Below are 22,697 nucleotides of genomic sequence, written 5' to 3' on the forward strand. Positions count from 1 at the left end.
ACGATACCCACATAATAAGGTATTGTTACCAAAGCAAGCAGTGACGTTCCACCGTGATTTGTTTTTTGACATTGTGTAATAAACAATAAGACTGAACTGTGTTAAAAAATGCAATGCACTTTCAGCTAAAGGAGGTATTATTAGACAGTGAATTGTGTTCAGAAATGTAATGCATAACCGTATCTGCAATTGTAACTAGCAAGCGGTGACTGGTTAAGTACTGTATGTGCCTTGAAAATGTTAGGTCCTGGGTTCACGCCAACCACTTTGGTTTGGTTTTGTCCAATCACCATGGAATGCCTCGGCTGATCTTACAGTACATTGGTGTCAGACAGTTGAGTTGGGGGTCATGCAGGTCTCAGGAGTCTCCTATAGTTGCTCCTGGCACGTGGACATGCTACTACGGACTAGGCTGAACACTTTGGGTTCAGCTGACTTTACATTATATGAGTGGTGATCTTTTTCAATGTATTAAGAAAGAACATAAAGTAAATAGAACGGATGAGTTCATTAAACTTGGTGGAAATTATCTGGGGCAAAATGGGGAAAAAGTCAAGGTCACAATGGAGGTTAAGGTCATAATTGGTGTTATGATCACTTTCAAGGTTATGGTCAAAATCACCAGTTATACAATGGAAATTCTTCACATTGCTTCATTGTGGATGTATGTGCTCTATTGGATGGAGTCTTTCTAGTTACATACCCAGCAAGCACGGTCAGGACCTGGAGAAGCATTTTGTTTTTCTTTAATCATAGATGATTTTAAGCCTACAGTAAATGAGTGACAATAGAATAACAAAAGAATATAAAAATTGTAGAACAGCTGTCAGAGACTTTATTGTATCTGCAGATATGGGCTACTGTAAAGCAATATAAGGCTCATTTCTGGAGATAGAGACAGTCCACTGCTGTATGAGATTAATTATGAGGAGAAAATATTTTGGCTGTAATGGCAAAGTATGAAATTATTGTTTGTACAACCCAACGTATTTTGAGCTTCTATATCAGCAATTTTCAGTGTGCATCACCTGCGCAGAGCGCACAACTATATAATTCAAATCAGGCATTTTTGTCAAGCCCAGATGACGTAAATTTGATTTAAGTTTTGACACCTTCTGGTAAATCCATACGTGTTTTGAAGCCTTTACATTCCAACAGCACTGAACTCCAAGCTTGAGCATGCATGCATCCAACTAGGGTTGCACACTCCCAACTCCACACTCCCCCGACACTTGCCGTCCCTAGCGCCTTATCGACGCGCCGGAAACCGCTGATGAACCGAACATGTCCGGTCGGTTGCCGATGTCGGGAGCGACTAAATGCTCCACTTTAGAGTGGACTTTTAGTCTGCTCGTCATGTTTCAGGGCTGACTACTGGTGTAGTGTGTGAACTACGTAGATACCATATTATCAATATCAACTCTCAATTCATATATGTAATATTGTTGCCAGATTCTGTGAGTGACACAAGCGACCAGGTCTAAGAAAGAAAAGCCAAAAGAAGCAACCAGTTTCACTACTTGAGCCCTATTACATCAGCTATTTTTTGAATGAATCATGAAAGCAAGATCAAATAAGCAACTATACACTTCAGAAATAAGCCCAAACTATAAAGCAACGGGCAACTATGAACATTAAGCTATATGTTACAGGACAACTAGCCCAAAGTCGCTTATAATAAGCAGACCTGGCGACACTGCAAACCAGCACTTTCTGCAATTTGCATGGTGGAAAAGGGCATTGCCATGTATCACAATAAAAGGGAATATATTCCTGTACAAATTCGTGTCAAACCTGAAATCATGATTTTCGGTCATTTTCGATTTCGATAATTGTGCAGACCTACATCCAACTACCCAATGCCAGGTTTTAGCAACACAGTTTTCCAGGAGCAGCTGTCTAGGCCAAGTGTGCTCTCACCATGTGGAGTAGATGTTAACGAATGTCATCAAAAGTCATTTTTTATGTGTTTAGGTTGAAACTATAGCACATTCACTCTAAAACCCAGCCACACCCAGGAAGTTTTGTTCAAATGTACTTGACCCGATTCTCAATGTAGAACTACATTCCAGAGCTAGAGTATAGCTTTTACTGTGTCATTGTCGTATTACTCACTGTGGTCATCTTGCACTTTGTAAAATACCAGCAGGATAAAGACTGTAATTTCAAAGACGTATAATTTAACATATAACCAAGTTTAAGTTTATGGGTAAGGATTAACCCCTGGTGTAAAGCTATATGCTTGGGTTAACTTTGTATCCAAGATAATAGATAGGTAATAGATAGATTTAGAGAATTGTCAGTAATGCCGAGTGTGAGGTTGAGGGCAGGGCCAGGGGCTCAGCTCTGGGAGTCAGTGTCTCATTTTTATCCCACAATGGTGTTTAAAAAGGGCCGGGCTTCCCTTTAATACAAGTATAGGCAGTAAAGATATGGTAAACTCTAGTAAAGGTCTGGGATTGAGCTTGGAATCTGTTTGGATAACAACATCATAAAACGTAATTCCAAGTATGTATGGAAAACCTCTGACTTGGGTTTCCCCCATGAGGTTTGAAATAATTCTGGATATTTCCACAAACAAATGTTTTCACTGGTGTCTCCATTCTATTTTTAGACATGGCGATATGGCCAAAGGCTCAGGGCTGCAAAAGTAGTTATCTCTACCATTGACACTGTGGGCAGATTGTTGTGGGCTTAATGAGATGCCTGTGCTGTTCAAACTCGCCAGTGGGCAGATGTCAGACAGTAGAGTTGTTGTGGGGTAAAGAAAGGGTAAGAGAAAATTGCTGTGACAAAGTCAGTGTATGTAGGTTGCAAGCAAGGTTTTCAAAAGTCATGTCGTTCATCATGCAGTAATTGGCTGCCAAAAACCAGAATGCAAATATCCTTGAGGAGAATACTCGTGTATGAGAATACTAGTGTGTGTGTGTGTGTGTGTGTGTGTGTGTGTGTGTGTGTGTGTGTGTGTGTGTGTGTGTGTGTGTGCGCACACATTTGCACAGTGCATGCACAGTGTGTACGTCTATACAGTACATGTGGGTCGACGAGCGTGCACACAAAGTAAAGATGATCTCATGGCTTCCTGGAAGCAGCGGCTGGGGGTAAAATTCACATAGGCCAGTCATAAGGACTGTGTGTGTGTGTGTGTATGTGTGTGTGTGTGTGTGTGTGTGTGTGTGTGTGTGTGTGTGTGCATGCGTGTGGACTGGTGTGAGCGTGTGCATGTACACGTTTGCACCGTACAGTATAGGCTAGATACACAATGTGTACATATATGTGTGGGTCAACTAGTGAGAACACAAAGTAAAGATGATCTCCTGCCTGCCTGCGTTCGTGCACGCGTGCGTGCGTGCGTGGCAATGTGTTGGAGGGGGGGCAGAGTTTCTTTGAAGCATCAAAGAATCTCTTGACCAAGAAACTACCATGAAACTACCATGGGAAAACTGGAATCTTGGCAAAGAAAATCTGTTTAAATTGAGCAGAACTGTTCCTGTTATAAAGGCTGTCATTTTATGAAGTTGAAAGATGATGGTTATTAAAATGAAACGGCACTCACACATTCATATTATGAATGTCTGAGTAGATATGATGTATGCATTTCTGCCCCATTGGCCTGGGAGGGGAAAATGTATCATATGAACCATTTCATACGCCAGTTGAAGATTTACATCAAGATCTAGGCCTACATCAGAAGTCCACACTAGAGCCCCTGCACCGATGTCAGAATTCTGGGTCCGATCGCGATTTTGGAGAGTCCTAGCACACAGTTGTGAACATGTAGATATGCTATTATGAAATCACACCCGTGTGAAGTGAGGGGCGCGCATATCATCGTCCGATTTGCTTGTCCACATATAATGTAAATTCTCCATTCATTGTCAATGGGAAATGAGTTTGTGTAAAGGAAAAATCTACACTATAGCTGAATATAGGAGGGGGCCCTAATTTTTTTTTCACCTATAATAACAAATAATGTCCACCAAACTGACATAACCGCCGGGCTCTAGTCCACGCCCAACTAATAATGGACTTGTCTGTCACTGGTGGCTCCTTACACCAAAGCATCATCTAGGAGCCAGACATCAGTCAGGTTCCTGCAGCCCTCAAGCCCTGCCTCGCCCTGTGACCCCCAGAACACTCTGTCAATCACCAACCAGCTCCACAAGGAGGGGCAGAGGCAGCAAACATTGTATCAAACCTGGCTTAAGCCAATCCTTGTGTGTGTGTCCTTGTGTGTTTGTGCGCGCGTGTGTGTGCGTGCATGGTGTTCTCCAACCCTTCACACCGACAGGTTAAATCCACTCCATTGAAAAGAGCTTCCTCCAACATGGCTAACACTTAAAAGGCAGAAAATGAAATTGGGAACTGACAGATCTTATGAGTGTGAACTATTGTTCTGCTATTTTAGTGGGGAAACATTTCTGCGGAAGACGATTACCCTGCAAGCTGTGAGCAAACGAGAGAGGAAGACGATTACCCTGCAAGCTGTGAGCAAACGAGAGTGGTGACAGCGCACTGCTGTGCACATGGCGGGGGTGGGGGTGTGGGTGATCTTGTTGTTTCCGCTGCAACTGCGATGTTGCATTTCAACTGAGCAAATAGGGATGTTTACATGGGAATGTCGTGTACAGTATAGTATATGTCAATTCAATGACGCGAATAAAGTGATGCCTTCCATGTATACAAGAGTGACTGGGTCGTTCTGTCTACAGCTGCGGTGTTCTTGTCACGTTACAAACAATTTGGGGGGCGTGAGCAGGCTACAGAATAGTTTGAATAATAGTAAGCACCATTAGTGAGCTCACTTAATTCACTGGTTCTCAACGTGGGGTCCGGGGACCCCCTGGGATCCTTGAGGGGCCTCCAGGGGGTCCCAAGATAAATGTTTGAATATTAGGAACCAGATGGACACTTACAGGCCTATCCAATTATCCAATTGTCAAGTCCTCCCCAAGCATTTCTGTTTTGCCAATGCTGGCCAATGAGCCAGCAGTGGCCTCCCTGGGAGGACATAATACTTCCATCCAACACCCCGATGCTGGCAGGCACAGTCCCAGCCCATAGTAGGCCTACATGCAGCCACAAAGATCACCCTCTCCGCCTGGCTTCCTTCTGCCCAACGCGGGACACTTGTGTTCATATAGACGCTTAGCCAAATCACGTGCATTGCAGTGGTGGATTCAAACCCCCCTAGAGCCTAGACTCTGCAGTGGTGGAAAGGTACTTTTACCTCTGTGTCAACCGAGCTACCCAGTCTGTAACTCTGAGAGTGTACAAATGGAACCAAATGGACCTGAAAGAGTCAGGTTATGGTCCCGGGTTTACAACATGGTCCTACAACATGAAATTCAACTTTTCAAAAATTATTGGTGTTTTTTGCGCTTTCCGATGTGTTTTCTATCCCCACAAATATGCAATTTTGAACAATCAGGCTTTCACATCATATACAGTATAGGGGCTTTTATGGAAATTGCTCTCAGGAACAGCTCAATTGATTTGATTTTCCAAGCTGGCATGCATATCAGCGCCCCCACCACCTCAGGACATTGTGGTACTGCAGCTAAAATGGCTTCAGAGGCCAGACAGAAATGACAATGTCTGGTTATATCAGAGTGGTGAGAGTAGGCTCAAACCATTAGAAATTAGTTTGAGGGACATAAACAATATGATATTAAGTATTGACATTAGTTTTGCTGATGTAGTTCCTTTAAAAAAATGCATGAAATGGGGGCTTGGCTGGCCTGGGCTGTGGTCGAGCGGTCCAGGCACCTGGGCTGGTAATCCAGCCTGGCGGCGTGTCACGGGTTCGAGTATCGATCTTTGCCGCATGTCTTCCCCCCCACCTCTCTCCCCCTTTCCTGAAATACTGTAAGAATCTATCAATAAAGGCAAAAAGCAAAAAGAAGAAATGGGGGCTTGGCATATCAAACTGGGGGTCCTTGAAATTAAAAAGCTTGAGTATCACTGCTGCAGTTACACCGAACAACTATTCATGTCCTGTAACAGTATTTTCTGCACTGTTAAGTAGCTTTAATAACTTAACAGTAGTGTGGTACAATACCAATTATTTCACAATATTAAATGATTCATGACCAAGCCACCCCACTGATCGTTAACCCCTTCACAAACATCCGCTAACCTTGAATTACCATCAGTGACATCATGCCAGTTGAATCATTTTATTTTAGGCATTCTTTCCACCAATCCTTGGATCTCTTCCTGTTACTCTCCTGAACGCATCTTTCCTTACAGTCCGCTTGCTCACCATTTCCTCTCTGAATCACCCATTCCCCCAAATTGCCTTACTCACTCACTACCTTAGTGATTATTCGGAAGCCCCTGGGCTCAGAATGTCCCCCAAGAACCGTGACCTTGGCCCTGACCATGGCCCCAGTCCTTGAGTGCTTCTTCTTCTCCCCCTCCTCCTCCCCCCAACTAGCGCTTCCTCCCAGAAGCCATTAGGGACGTACGTCCCATGGAGGCCTTGTTTTCTTCAGTTTGAACTGAGCTTCTCTTTGAAGTCACTCGATATCCAGGTCTGTGGTGGACCCCTTGCCGAAGCATAGAGTTATTCTTAGTTCCGCGAGGGTGTCGTGCACCGAAAATAGCAGATCTACAAGCTCACAATGCGTTGCAGTGTGACAAGTTGCGAGCTTGTATATCTGCTATTTATTGGTGCGCAACACTGGCGTGCAAACTAAGTATAATGGCCCCTTAAAGTTGACATACTGCAGTTTGGGCAGGAGTTCACTCCATCTGTCTTCAGATTACACCTCTTATCTTAATGACAGCATTCATTCTTTCCTGTGTGTTTAGCTTGCGTGTGTGCATGTGTAGTGTGGGTGTGTATGTGTGTGTGTGAGAGAGAGAGAGAGAGAGAGAGAGAGAGAGAGAGAGAGAGAGAGAGAGAGAGAGAGAGAGAGAGAGAGAGAGAGAGAGACAGAGAGAGAGAGAGACAGAGAGAGAGAGAGACAGAGAGAGACAGAGAGAGACAGAGAGAGAGAGAGAGAAAGAGAGAGACAGAGAGAGACAGAGAGAGAGAAAAAGAGAGAGAGAGAGAGAGAGAGAGAGAGAGAGAGAGAGAGAGAAAGAGAGAGAGACAGAGAGAGAGAGAGACAGAGAGAGAGAGAGAGAGAGAGAGAGAGAGAGAGACATACAGACAGACAGACAGACAGAGACAGAGAGAGTGTGTGCATATGCATACAGTATATGCATGCATGTGCTTCCAGAATGTATGCCAAGGGGACAGTACTTGCATGGCTACTGTAAGCTGTTACTGTGTAAATTACTGTGCTCACATCTGTCTCTGTGTGTGTGTGTGTGTGTGTGTGTGTGTGTGTGTGTGTGTGTGTGTGTGTGTGTGTGTGTGTGTGTGTGTGTGTGTGTGTGTGTGTGTGTGTGTCTGTGTACACGCTTGCATGCATTTAATGCACAGTGTACAATTTGGTGGGTTTATTTAACTCTGAGAGGGTTCAGGTTGAACCCATTAATAATTTAACTGCATGGGCACCCACTAGAACCCCCTCAAGGAGGTTCTTAAAGGTACAAGAAAGTCTATTTTTGTGAGTGTTGTGTCTTAACTCGTAGTTTTAGATTCAAGATGATGTAATCTTCTCCCCCAAGCCCCCAAGCATGACCAGAAGCTCAATCATTAGTGTCTGTCAAACACTCCTTTCCTCCTGTATCTCACCACTAACACCATCCATTACAGTCAGCCTCTCTCTGTCTCCGTTAGCTAAATCCCAGCAACCAATCCCATGATATCATTTTCACAAATCATAAATTACGCTGCAGGCACGCTGCTCAACGCGGCAATATTGTAATTTATACGCCAACACTATTTCAACATGCAGAGATGATCAAAACGGAAATAAATTGGGCGAAGGAGTCAATGATAGGGAATATGGAAAATGGGACAGGAGCTGACAAAGTGCAAGAATTATGGAGGTACAGATAGCACCTAAATAGTAACCAAACATTGTTATCGGAAAAGGAAAATGGCATGTGCGAGGAAAAGATGTCATGGTTGAAGAAAACAAAAAGAAGAAAACTCCTGAACAAGATTTGGACGAGGATTCATTCCATGTTCCGAATCACAAGAGACCCAGTACTGGGCAAAGGTTCTGAACCAGACTGGGGCACAATCCCAACTGAAACCCCCCAATAAATGTATCATCTGAGAGGCAAACATTGTAACTGGGCCGTACATAGAGTAGTTAAACGCTAACAGGAGAGTTTTACTGCAGAGACCTAATAGCCTTGGTGGAATAATAAACCTGATAGATTTAGTGAGCGGGGAGCAGGATCGCACATTAGGGGCAGAGCATTGGCTGAGCACTGGGGAGAGCTGAAGTGCCCGTGCTTGAAAGTGTCCTCACTACCTCTGACGTTCTTCGGCCTCTTTTGTGGCTTTGAAACCTCATGTCTTTGGCCTCCACTCACTCTCTATTTATGCAAGAAAATAAAGAAGAGAACGCTGCCCCTCCTAAATCTGTAAACTGCAATTAAGCTAAATTCCAAGTTTATTTCCAAATGCCGTCCTTGCTCCAGACCATGTGAGACGCTTCAGTCTAAAATTATCACACATTTGGTCAGGCGGCCAAGAGCGAGCAAGCTCTGCAGTATGATTGCTCCCAGGCCACAGGATCACAAAAGATTTGGTCAATGGCCGTAGATTTCTTAATGGGAAGATCTTGATTCAGTGACAATAATATGCTTTAATAAGATCTGTAAAGGTAGAGGAATATCTAATGACTCTACCTGTGTCTAGGCAGTGTAAATAGAGATTTTGAGGAACCAGACGATCTTGAAGACATCCAAAGTCGAAACTGATAAAGCTGCTGATGAGGAGGGTTTACATGATGAAGATATGATGTCATTTAAGATGGAGACCATTGCATGACTTTGAAATTCACTATAAACAATGTGTTTGGCCAGAGACCACAATTCGAAAAAGGTTTTGTGTCCACAGAACAGAAGATTTGTAGTTTTCCACCATTTGGTCAAGATTTTTCCAACTGTTATACAAAAATACTTGAACCACTGCTTTGAGGTATATACTGTATCAACCGTTTCACGGTCACCCAACCCTTTTGTGATCGAATGGGCCGTCACCATGCGACGCCATAAGTGATGGTATAGCACTGGTTAAGGTCTTTATGATAGTCATTCTAACCAATGGTCTGACTCCTGGTTGCAAACAAAAAGCAACCCACGCACCCTGGTCTGTCACCCTATCACATCTCTCTCTGTCTCTGTCTCTCTCTCCATCATGTGTTTACACACCAGCAGTGTAAGTGACAGGGCTGTAATCGGAAGCCTACAACCGTGTCATTTGGAAGAATGTTGTCTTTTCCTGGGAGCGTGGTGGTCAGGACACAAAAACAAGATTTACAGTACATCTCATAGGGAGGGGCAAAATGTCAACCGTGCATTATCCGCCATTGGCTGTGGTCAGAAGGGGGTGTCAACTCGTGTGGGGGAGGTGGGAAAAAAGACACACTAACGTTTGGCCCGTGGGAGAAGTTGTTACCGTATATCAGAAGACACAGAATTTAATTTACAAAAATGTCACCTTAGTGAAAAATGGGAAAAAGAAAGAGAAACATCACACTCGTGTGAAGTGAGGGGTGCTCTTATCAATATACATCATCACATTCTGGCCAATCACAACTGGCGTCCTCACTTTTTATCCTCAATTCAGCCAAACCATTGTTATGGGGTGCACGCACGCACGCACGCACGCACACACACACACGCACACACACACACACACACACACACACACACACACACACACACACACACACACACACACACACACACACACACACACACACACACACACACACACACACACACACACACACACACACACACACACACACACACACACACACACACACACACACACACACACACACACACACACACACACACACACACACAGCTGGGCATAGGAGAGGGGAGCGCCCCTCAAAAACAGCATGTTATCAGTCACTCATACATTATCGATTTAATAACATGATTCCTCTTTGATCAAATAATCATTTTGATTTGAAACATGTTCCGTCTCTCAATGCACCACTAGTGATTCATCGCATACTTACTGGTAGTCCATGGGGAAATGTTTTACAATGTTCAAAAATATTATTGTTCCTTTGATACACGTATCAAAAATTAAGTTTAAATAATATTTCATTTGTCGATCAAATTTAAGAAATGTTTTTAACTGTGTAGTGTAGGAAAGAAATGCTTGAAATTGATCTTTAAGGGCTTGATATATTTGCGCGTGGTGTCGTGTGGCAGGAATAACAGATTTACAAGCTCAGAAGTAGATTGTCTATTTTGTTTTCTTTCTTTTTTTAATATTTAGTAAATGCCTTCTTATAGATTAAATATGTATATTGTTAGGGTGGTCCTTGACAATAGATCAAAATATGCTAGTGGTCTGGAAATCAAAAAGGTTTGAGAACTACTGCGTTAGATCAAAATATGATGTACTTACTGTTGATGCCGTCAGTCAGTCAGTCACCCTCTGCATGAAGTTAAATGCCACCTATGAACAAAAGAAGTAGTGAGTCAAGGCAAGAAAACTTCCTAAAAAGTCATTCTGTGGTCTTGGAAGAGGATTCTGGGTAGTTTGGGTAAATTGGGTCGCATTTTGGGAAAAGTCTATATATTTGTTTTTCTTCCTTTGATATCGAGTTAGCTTTCCACTTTGAATTGAAAATAGTTTAAAAACAAAATGAGCAACCGGCAGGGTAATTAAAATGTCCCTTTCAATGAATTTTATAACAGCTTTATTTATTTCTTTACGATGTTTACTGTTTATTCTCTCTATGAAACATTTACCACCCTGGTTTTCTTTCACCTCCTGGAAAGAATTAACACAGAAAGCTTGGAGCGAACAATATTGCTCAGAAAGGAAAAAGGAAATAAATAAATGTGGGAGCTATAGTACAGGCTAAATGTGTTCCATCAGATAAGGGATAAGAAGAGTTATTATACATTTAAATGACTTTAAAGCCTGCATGTTCCCTCTTTCTATCTCAGTTCTGTCAAGATGCTCACTGATGCCCTTTAGACTTTGATGCTCTGAGGACTTCTACATGGGAATCCCACAGCCTGTGATGGTCTGCAGGCTGGGCACAGACTGAGACAGACACAGAGGAAGAGCTAGGGCCATGAGCCTCAGCAACACTGTGCCCTTCTCCAGATAAATCCAACCAGACAGACACAGTTAATCTCGTAGGTTCAAAGCTCCTTTAAAGCACATGTGGCCTCAACCTGAACAGAGTTAAGCAGAGTGAGACACAGAGATAGAGAGACATACTGTAGAAAGAAAGCAAGAAAGCAAGAAAGAAAGAAAGAAAGAAAAAAAGAAAGAAAGAAAGAAATGAGAAGGCAAGTGGTGTCATCTGGTACCAGCTGTGTTGTGTTGTGTTGTGTTGTGTGCGTGCGTGCGTATGTGTGTGTGTGTGTGTGTGTGTGTGTGTGTGTGCGTGCGTGCGTGCGTGCGTGCGTGCGTGTGTGTGAGAACAGTATGCAGTAGAGTAGACATTCAGCCTGTGATGTTAATTCACAAATCAGTGCGGTAAACAGCTGTATATGACCTCAACCAACTTCATGAGGATATGAAGCCCCTCCCTGCACCGGGCCATTCAGCCCTGCATGGGAGCATGACATGGATAGTTAGGGCCATTCAGCCCTGCATGGGAGCATGGCATGGATAGTTAGGGCCATTCAGCCCTGCATGGGAGCATGACATGGATAGCTATAGGGACAGCAGCCTGACTGTGACTCAGATGGCTCTATCAAACACTATGACCCTCATCAGAGAGTTCAGCATCCATGCAGCAACACATCCTTTGGAGTGGTTACTGTGACTGAGAGCACTTTTACAGGTACACTTACAGTAAGTACAAATATGAATGAAAAAAAAAAAAAAACATGCACGCACACGCACACACACGCGCACACACACACACACACACACACACACATACACACACACTGTGGTGTCTCAATGGTTAATTACCACCAAACATGCAAGCGCTGCTCTGGAGAGAGAGGGAGCCACCGCCCTTTGGGTCGGGTGATTGATGGCAGATATCTCCCACATCATCAACTCAGACAACTAGGCGCACCTGCGTTCATCAGCGCACCTGAGCGCAGCAGTATAAAAGGAAGGACTCTCCGCCTCACTAACAGATCCACTCTCCAGAGACAAGGCGAGGCTGAGGGCAACAACATTCCTTATACTGACGAGCGCATCCTCTCTGTATCTCACTCGCAGGCAACATACCGGCCACGCGCTCCTTGGCCGACAAGCGCATGCATTAGACCGGCTAAATAAGAAGTGACTATCGGCTTATGGAAGTGGAAGGAAAGCGACCAGAGTACACCCTAGGGGACACGGGGAGAACATGCAAACTCCACACAGAAAGAACCTTTCGCCCAACCCCACCTGGGTATATGCGCACTGATGACACGGAGGAGAGAATGCGCCCGGCAGCGTCCACAGAGTCCCCGTTGGGAATTAAACCAGGGACCTTCAGCTGTGATGCGACATCACTACCGACTATGCCACCTTGCTCCAATAGTAAGATTTGTTTTTGTATTTTCTGCCTTTGTTGATAGTTTCAAGTGAAGACGGACAGGAACGAGGGAGGGAGGGACAGGGCATGCAGCAAAGTTCGCCATGAACGATCGACAAGCTGTCAGGCCAGAGCCTATTATGTTGCATGCGCCTGGACCGCTAGGTCAGCAGGTGCCCCAGTAAGGGCCCTATTTAGCCGGCTATGGCACATTTTGATAGTTAAACGGAAGTTATCTTCAGTGTATTTAGTGTCTGAAAAAGTCATTGATGTGTTTTGTGTGTAACATGAAATCCAGTGCAGTGATAGTTCATTGAGACACGGAAGGCAGAAGGTTTATTATATAATCTCCCCTTCATTCTCTATCAGTAATTAATTATGTTCCTTTAAATCAGCAGTCTCTCTCCATGTCAACTCCCTCACTCTCATTGGCTGCCAGCTAACTCACTCACGCCCACATTCAATCAGGTGTCCTTTTAAGCAGTCACTATAGTACTACACTGTCCTCAGTCTTCATGCTAGCTGACTGTCTCTGTTGTTCAGATGTCAGCGTTAACATTTCCTGCACCTCCCCGGCCTCCTCCCCTGTGGCAATATTTCTGTAATTTATGGATTGTACTAGTGGCATCTAGTTCTGTTATAGGAATCTCTGATTAAAATGTGTTTTATGGATTTTATTATGATCATGTGATATGTTCAGTATCTATCTACTGTATGTGGTATATGGATGCATTGAAAGTTATGTTGTTGTCTTATGTCTTTATGTTAATGCTCTGCTCTGGGGTTCGTTGTTGATATCAGAGGCAGAGCTGTGTCTCGGTGCACAGATAATCTGAGATATCAAATGTGATATGATATCAGATGATATGATATCACAAGAGCAGAGCCACACCGCCATACTAAATGCAATAGCTTTGCAATAAATAAGTAGTTTCAATGAAGTAATCAAATCATAGCGTCTTTTCCTCTTGCCTTTAAGAGTGAGGTTCGCTTGCAGTGCACAATGGTGCAGTGAACGGATCGACTGACTGACTTGAGTGCCATCCAGCCGGGTTGTTGGTAAACATTAAGAATTGAACAGTGCTGCTTTTACACATGTTTAAGCATGGGTTGCAATCAATCAAACAATTCACATCAGGATTAAATCCCAGGCAACCTGTGTGTGTGTGTGTGTGTGTGTGTGTGTGTGTGTGTGTGTGTGTGTGTGTGTGTGTGTGTGTGTGTGTGTGTGTGTGAAACAGACACAGATTGTTGCACTCGCATGCATACAGTACAAGAAACACATGAAATGGGTTTGTTCACATTGGGAGAAGCATATCTTCAACATCTGTGCCACATATTACATCTCATAGAAAATATTCTTCTTGAATTATAACCTTCCTGACAAGATATGGCAAAAGAGCACTGTACTGTACTGTACTGTACTGTACACAGTATGACCACACATCTTAGATGAGTTACATTTTCTATAAGCATATTGAGTTGAAGTGTGTGTGTGTGTGTGTGTGTGTGTGTGTGTGTGTGTGTGTGTGTGTGCATGTGTGTGTGTGTGTGTGTGTGTGTGTATGTGTGTGGGTGTGCGTTGGGACATGCGTGCGTGCGTGCGTGCATGTGTTTGCACATGTGTATGGTATTGGCATGTGAGTTTGCTAACACACTATTGCACGTTCTGTTTTCCCAAGTTTGCGTGTGAGTACGAACACCTCTGAGCAGGTCAGTGTGAGAGCTTGCATGTGTGAGCGAATGGGTCTCTCTCCGGCTCATTCCCATTACCCGTGCATTGAGAACACACACCAGCGCTCCGAGTTTAAAGGTAAACACTTCCTGGTGATGCGGGCAGGGGAGAGAGTCCCGCTCGAGGAAGGCTGCATCACTGAAGGCCAAACATTGCCATGCTCAATCTAAACAGATGATGTGAGAACCAGGGGACTCTGAAGAGTTCACAGTTCACCAATGGGAGAGGAGGAGGGCCGCAGGAGGAGATATATACGTGAACAAACTAGCAACAGCTGCACATATTTTCACTCAAGTACTACTACTAATATGGGGCACAGCACAGTGGCGGCCATTTTGTGGCTCCAGCAGATTCCTTTTCCCTGCATGCAATTTCTGTAAATATTTACTTCATTCTTTGTAAGCCTGGCTCCTGGTGTCAAAACAGATTTGATATGCCCATATACAGCCCATATATACAGTATAGGCATAACGGAGATCCGGTTGTTGCAAACCATCGACAGATATATACAGTATATGGGCATAAAATGATGTGACAGTGATGTGAATAGGTTTTCAATGTATTGGGTCCCAGGACAGGGACATTTTATGAGTCCTACTTCAATGATGTTAGAGTACAGTACTGAGTACAATATTGCATCACAGGACACCCGGAGGGTGACATTTTCTTGATTTAGAGTCTACAGCACTAACCACACCAAAGGGTCACCTTGGCTCCTTGGGTTGCAAGGAGTTAACACTAAAACCGTCTTGACCCTTTGGTCAAGACCAAAGGGTCAAGACGGTCAAGACGGTTTACCAAAAGGGTCAAGACGGTTTTAGCGCTGTCCCTGCGGTGTGATCCCATATGGAAAAAAAAATACTAAATTTGTATATGTTTTACATGAAACTTGTAGTTAATATATATGACAGTCAAAGCAGATATAAGATCCATAGTATTTTTTTGTAAAGTGAAACTTATATAATTTTGTCATTTATATGAACTATATAAAACAGTCAAAGCACATATAAGATCCATAGTATTTTTTTGTAAAGTGAAACTTATATAATTTTGTCATTTATAGGAACTATATATAACAGTTAAAGCACATATAAGAGCCATAGTAAGTTTTTGTAAAGTGAAACTTATATGATTTTGTCATTTATAGGAACTATATATAACAGTTAAAGCACATATAAGAGCCATAGTAAGTTTTTGTAAAGTGAAACTTATATGATTTTGTCATTTATAGGAACTATATATAACAGTTAAAGCACATATAAGAGCCATAGTAAGTTTTTGTAAAGTGAAACTTATATGATTTTGTCATTTATAGGAACTATATATAACAGTTAAAGCACATATAAGAGCCATAGTAAGTTTTTGTAAAGTGAAACTTACATAATTTTGTCATTTATAGGAACTATATATAACAGTTAAAGCACATATAAGAGCCATAGTAAGTTTTTGTAAAGTGAAACTTATATAATTTTGTCATTTATAGGAACTATATATAACAGTCAAAGCACATATAAGAGCCATAGTAAGTTTTTGTAAAGTGAAACCTATATAATTTTGTAACTTATAAGAACTATATGTGACGGTAAATCCACATACAATATTCTTAGTAAATTAGTATAAATTGAAATATATATGAACTTATAAATAATTACTGCAGTAAATCCACATACAAAATCCTTAGTAATTGTGTGTTGTCAAACTTGTAGATTTGGGCAAACATCAGTGAAACCAAAATCTGATAGGATATTGTATAGAAACCATACAATACAGGCCATGTATGTCACAGAGACATCCAAATTAAACAAAACCTAATCTTACAATGAAATAACATGAGATGACAAAATAATGAGTTGTATTCCCTTTTACATTTTATGACTCCTACATTATTTAAGATCCCCCCACCCAGTGCCCCCCCAGCCAGTGACCCCCCAGTGTGACACCCCCCACCCAGTGCCCCCCAGCCAGTGTCCCCCCAGTGTGATGCCCCCCCCCCCCCAGCCAGTGTCCTCCCCAGCCAGTGTCCCCCCAGTGTGACACAAGCCCCCAGTGCCCCCCCAACCAGTGCCCCCCCCAGCCAGTGCCCCCCCAGCCAGTGTCACCACCAATGTCCCCCCATGTACCTCCCAATGCATTGTATTTTATACTGCTATGGTAACTTATAAGAATCTTCTAAAAAAACAAAAAACATAAAGAGAGCATATCAAACACTTCACATATGTCAGGATGTGTCTGGGTAGCTCAGTCGGTAGAGCTCTTGCCTTAAGACCACAAGTTCGTGGGTTCGATCCTGGGCACTGGCAACTCAGCGTATGAGTAGCACAGCTTGGGTGCGGCAAGTGATGCGGGAAGAATTGGGAGTTGATGGTATAGTAGGTGTGGTGCTCTATCTCAGCAACTATCTCCCAGGGGTCTATAGCGCATATGTTTTTTATACCTATCATACACTTCACATATAAAAACTTATATATAGTCATAGATAAAACATATGTTTTTTTTATAACTATAAGGTATAATGTATTGGCTGACATATAACAATGTTATAAAAATCATATAAAAGAAGCATACTTTTCTTGTAAATTAAATGGTTACAAACTATAAAATACATACTATAATGGTATTTTTTTATATATGGAAAGGATATATCTCATATAATTTAAAACTACAAACATTGTATGGAACATGTAAGGAAAATACAGTTTGCCATGTACTTACCTCATAGATCACATACATGTTGTTTACTTGATTCATACATGATTCACTTTATTGTCTTATATGAGGATTGTATGAAAGGTGCCACTTTCAAGAGTTCACATATAAAATCTAGTATGTACTTTACATGACATATATGTAAATGACATACATAAAAAATGTAAATACTTACTATTGGAGGCAACAGGACAACATATATGTTTCTTCTACTTTTTTTTCCATATGGGATATGTCTTGTTGCACGTTGACCCACGTTGACCCTAGTGATTCAACACATGGAATTCAATGGCCCATTAAACCACACCAAATTGTCACCAGCGTTAACTCCTTGCAACCGTTTGGACCCAAGGAGTTGCATGGTGACCCTTTGGTGTGGTTAGGGATTTAGGATGCAGGATGCATATTTGCATCACTGATGTAACATATGTTAATATTTACTAATGAAACTCAGGGAATACCAAGATAATCAGTTTTCACATTTATGGAATATCACATTAAACAATGCAATATTCCTCAAAAACAGTACTCCATTTGATGCAAAACAAAATAAAAATGTGTGGACTAAAACAGCATCATCAGCACATGTGTAATCAATGAGCTTGGTACCTTTTTGGTATGATACTGTATGCAGTTTGTCTGTCAGTGAACACATTGTCAAAGGAAGTTAGAATAGAGCTCTAATACAGACCCCTCACTCAGTCAGCTCCTCTCTCAGAAAAACTAATTCATTCAAACCAATGGAATCCTCTGCACTCAATGTTTCTGTATTGCTATATCATGTGTATAGTACATACACAAAAGGTGTTACCGGAAACACCTTCATACATTGTAGCAGCATTAATATTAATATTAAACATACTGTATAATGTAAAAATAAGGAATAATCAAGAAAGAGACCATTGTCATATCGCCTTTAAATGATTACCTGCCTGCCTGCGTGCATGCTCGCGTGCGAGAAAGAGAGAGAGAGAGAGAGAGAGAGAGAGAGAGAGAAAATAAAAAAAGAAAGAGAGGGAGGAAAAAGAACAGGAAAAATAACTGGACAATCTTAAAGCGCTTTCTTCAGGCTCCAACAGTCGGCATCACAACAAACAAATTTGAACATCAAAAAAGGAAATCAGGGAACTGAAGCAGAATTTGAATCGATCAATGCCAATTGATGAAAAACAAGTGTTCTCTCATTTCCTTCCCGGGCGAATAAAACCAACAGACATCCACACCTCTCATCCAACCCACTACTTCACCATGTCAATTTAAAACCAACAGACATCCACACCTCTCATCCAACCCACTACTTCACCATGTTAAAACCAACAGACATCCACACCTCTCATCCAACCCACTACTTCACCATGTCAATTTATAATAATAAAACCAACAGACATCCACACCTCTCATCCAACCCACTACTTCACCATGTAAATTTGGTGGTGTAAGGATGGACCCGTATGGATCCATTTTCACACCATCAGCTGCGCAAGCACAACTAATGACATCGCTGCATTCCCAGTCAAATGTACTATACTATTAGCACCAATCAGCACCATAGAGCATGACACACATACACACGCACACGCACACACACACACACACACACACACACACACACACACACACACACACACACACACACACACACACACACACTTTCACAATTCCATAAACCTGATGAACAAATAGAGCAGAAACTTCATTCATCGATCACGCCATTAGGTCAGAGCGAATGGCTAATGTTGCCCATCAAAATAAATAAACACTGAGTCACTGTCTGGGGGCCTGCATGGAGTCATTGTAATGGCCCACAGGCCACTTACCATAAACAAGGCCTTGACCTTTCTGTTACATTAACACAACTCTTGAGCCTCAAATGGGAACAGATATATGGAGTGTCTCTGTGAATATGCCAGCCTCCGCTCATTCCAATATCCTCGCTTGGGAGCCTTCACACACATATCCAATTACGGTTTTGTCTTTGCTTTCCTACACACATTCACAGCAGTTGCATGTCTGTTTCTACTGTGTGTTTCTACTTATTGAAAAGGGGGGGCGGCTCTAAACAGTTCCAGGAGGGGGGCCTCCGCTAATGTCTTCCTTATTGTTTATACTTCACTGGATTTGCCTGACCCGCTGTGGGGCTTCCAAACACCTCTTAACTGTCTGTGACACTCTCCCCTGTCACTGTTACAGTCTTGCAGGCCTGGAAGTACGCACACCCCTCACTGACCCCTGAGGCTTATCCATGGCCACATCTGGGCCAGCCGGCAGAGACCCAGGTCCTGATAACATAAACCATTAAACACTCCAGTCTGCAACAGACTGCGGCCTTGCGGCTGAGCTCCGGTTAACCTCCCTATCTCACCCCCGTGCCTCGGGCCCTGCCTGCCGCTCAGACACAAACACACAACCCACATGCCCCGAAAATCCCAAACACAGAAGAAAACCAGACTGTCGTGCCTCTGCGAGCCAGACGCAGACGAGACCGAAATACTGCCGTCTTCCTTCCTTTGGCCGGTCAGCCCCTCCAGTTCCATGTCCTTCCTTCCATCTCATTCGCTGAACAGTTTCTGGCTGGACACTCGAGGCTTGGCTCTGAATTATGTCCTCCCTAACGCATGTGATATGTGCTCAACTCATGCAGGAGCAACAGGGCAGTGAAATGAACGAGCAACGAACATAATATTCACTCGCACAAGTCGCACGTGTGCGTATACCGTATACAGAACAACAACATAACCGGTAGTGACAGTGACATACAGTATACTGCCAGTGCCGGAGAGAATTGTGCCTTTCGTCGTTGAAACGTATGAACCAAGGAGTTGGTCAGAGAAGCAACATTTCGTGAATGAGTCGTGGCTTGGCCAGGACAGAGGAAGACTAAACACATGAGATACCATCCCTCATCCTCTCCTCCAATGAGTCACAACAGGCTGTAAAACCACCACAGTGGGGGGATGACATGTACTGGGAACGCATAAACCCCCAGATACTGTAGCTAGCTTAATCACAGAGACACACAAACACAAATGAACACACACACACGCACACGCGCACACGCACACGCACACACACACACACACACACACACACACACACACACACACACACACACACACACACACACACACACACACACACACACACACACACACACACACACACACACACACACACACTTTCAACTTGATGTGGTTTTGAGAATACATTTCCTTCTTCTCCAGCCTGTCAGGCATGTGGTCCTGAGTTTGAGAGAGTTCCAAAACCTGCATAAAGTCCATCTGACAGCTCCCAGAAAACAAAGGCCTTCTTTAGACTCCGAGGGAAGAAAGTTGATGGTGATTGGCAGACCGCCTGGGGCATATTCATTATATTATTTGCCGGGAGGGCTCCAGGCTCACAGTTCAGTTGGAAAACGTGTTTGAAAGCCATCTCGTCAGATTCACTACTCAGATCGGCCCAAACCACTCTGATCCCCATTTTGAATATCTGCAGGGATGTCGATAATGGCTTCAAGACATCAGATGATGCTTCGCACATACAGTATAGTGTACGTAATGTGGCCAATCGCTTTGCTCTGCACATCCCCACCCCCTCTCTCTCCCCTCTCGCTCAATTTGTTTCTATAAGCTACTCTATGATTGTGATTCTGCCAGTCTCCTTTATCACACACACACACACACGCACACACACACACATGCACGCACTTCACAACTAAACTTTGCACTGAGTGCGTTGCCCCAAGCAGCGACGCTGGAACAGTTTAGTCTGGGTCGCTGTGGGATTCCCCCTGTCGGTGTCATCATTATAGGGAAGTGTAAACCACTCTACACGCCCCGCTGAACTATCTCACGAGACGCACATGGTGGACATATAACACACACGCACTAGACATGCGCTTAAAACACACTAACATGGGATTTACACAAGATTGATAGTGGCTCCACTCATTAGAGGGTTCCTCTGTGAGCCCCAAGACAACCTGTCTGCACTCTGCACGAAACCGTGCACACTCTCTCTCTCTCTCTCTCACACTCACACACACACACACACACACACACACACACACACACACACACACACGCTCAATCCAAGTGCGCGGCTCTGTGCCAGCTGACTGGGTCACAGGCGGCCGTGGGGCTGGTACATAAACCCCCACATTACTCAACACTAATATGACCCTGGAGACACTGGGTCACTATTACTCGAGCAGGCACCGCGATGTTATCTGAAAGCCATGAAGTGCTCCTTGTTAGCACCTAATCAACTCCTCTTTTATGAACTCGGGGGTAAAGCAAACCATCCCTCGGCGATGTGACGAGAGGCAGTGCCTACGAGCCTTTGGCAGGTCTTAACTTATCGCCCTCACAGGGCCAAGCAGAGGGCAGCGCTGTGACTATGGTGGGAAGCAGGCAGACTCAACGTGGACCAGTGCCATGCTGAAATGTGTGGGTGGGTACAGTATTATCAAACAGATATGCTTCAGTTAAACACACACAAGTGCGCGTGCACACACACATGGCCACACACAAATATGTAAACTCACTCACTCACCGTGAGGAACAGTCCCTTCTTTATCCCTGTTTTTCTGGCACCAGCCACTTCCTCAGGATATGGAGTACTTTTGTTTAGCTTCAAACACTGCCTCTCCCTTAGTTCTCCCTCTCTCTCGCTCTCTCTCTCTCTCTCTGTCTCTCTCCAAAAGATTATGGCAAAGCAACAGGGGGGATTGAACCGCAGAGCATCCCAATCTGCAGTTAGATGTACCGTAAAGTGCACACGGGCCGGAGCTACCGCTTCCTAGCCACAGGCTTCCGCCTTGTTGAACGAAAACCAGCCGTAACTCATATCCTTACCCTGATACTAACCATACACACAACCCCAAATTACTATCTGCCAGGCAAGACTATCTCCCAAGCCCACCCACAACTCTACCCATCTTGCCTCCTCAAAGCTGGACAAACTACTACCTCCACCACACACACTGTAATCAACCAGGGCTCGAGCCAGAGGCAATGGCTGTGTGCATGTAATATTTGGATGTGTGCGCGGGTCCGTCAGTGTGTGCGTGCGTGCACGCGTGCATGCACGCGCATGTGGGTCCATCTGGATTTACTTGAGCTCGTGCATACTGGCATGCGCTCAGGCATGTGTGTGCGTGAGTGTTCAGTTTACAAAGCAAAGGGATTAAATACCATACGAGCAGGTGCTCTGTGTGTGTGTGTGCGCGTGTGCGTGTGCGTGTGTGAGTGTGTGTGTGTGTGTGTGTGACTGCGTGCGTGCGTGCGTGAGAGATACAGAGAGATAGAGAAAGAGAGAGTTAGAACAAGATAGAGGGAAGTAGGGAACTTAGTGTGGGTGACGGCACGCGGCCTGTGCTCTCAACTCTAGCCAAAGTGTGGATTCCACTGACTCTCCACCTGATAGCATCACTGCCTCTGGTTACACTATCAAACACATGAAGCAGGGAGGAGCTCTCAACCTGCAACAACCAACACGATTATGATCTCCTTCACTGATAACTGCCAAAGTCATTACGAAAGGCAGCGAAAGGCAGAGAAGTAGAGAAGAGAAACCGAGTGTGTGTATGGGTGTGCGCGAGTGCGTGCGTGCGTGCTGTTGGTGCATCTGGAAATGGAAAGTGAATTCCGGGCGCGTAC

The 22,697-nt window shown here is 43.8% G+C and overlaps 2 protein-coding genes across 3 annotated transcripts in view; one reads left to right on the forward strand and one right to left on the reverse strand.

Moving 5' to 3' along the window:
- znf469 (zinc finger protein 469) overlaps positions 1 to 22,697 on the reverse strand; it is a 259,292-nt gene that overhangs the window by 107,935 nt on the left and 128,660 nt on the right. For both annotated transcript variants that reach the window (XM_080761755.1, XM_080761753.1), the window contains exon 4: positions 10,508 to 10,558. The gene's annotated coding sequence lies outside the window, so the exon portion shown is untranslated. The remainder of the gene's footprint in view (positions 1 to 10,507; positions 10,559 to 22,697) is intronic.
- Positions 1 to 22,697, forward strand: part of LOC308314508 (mitochondrial fission 1 protein-like) — a gene marked incomplete at both ends in the record, with an annotated part of 97,901 nt that overhangs the window by 47,987 nt on the left and 27,217 nt on the right. The window lies entirely within an intron of this gene.

Source organism: Protomyctophum bolini (genome assembly GCF_963924005.1).
Source record: "Protomyctophum bolini genome assembly, chromosome: 4".
In the NCBI taxonomy this organism is placed as follows: Eukaryota; Metazoa; Chordata; class Actinopteri; order Myctophiformes; family Myctophidae; genus Protomyctophum; species Protomyctophum bolini.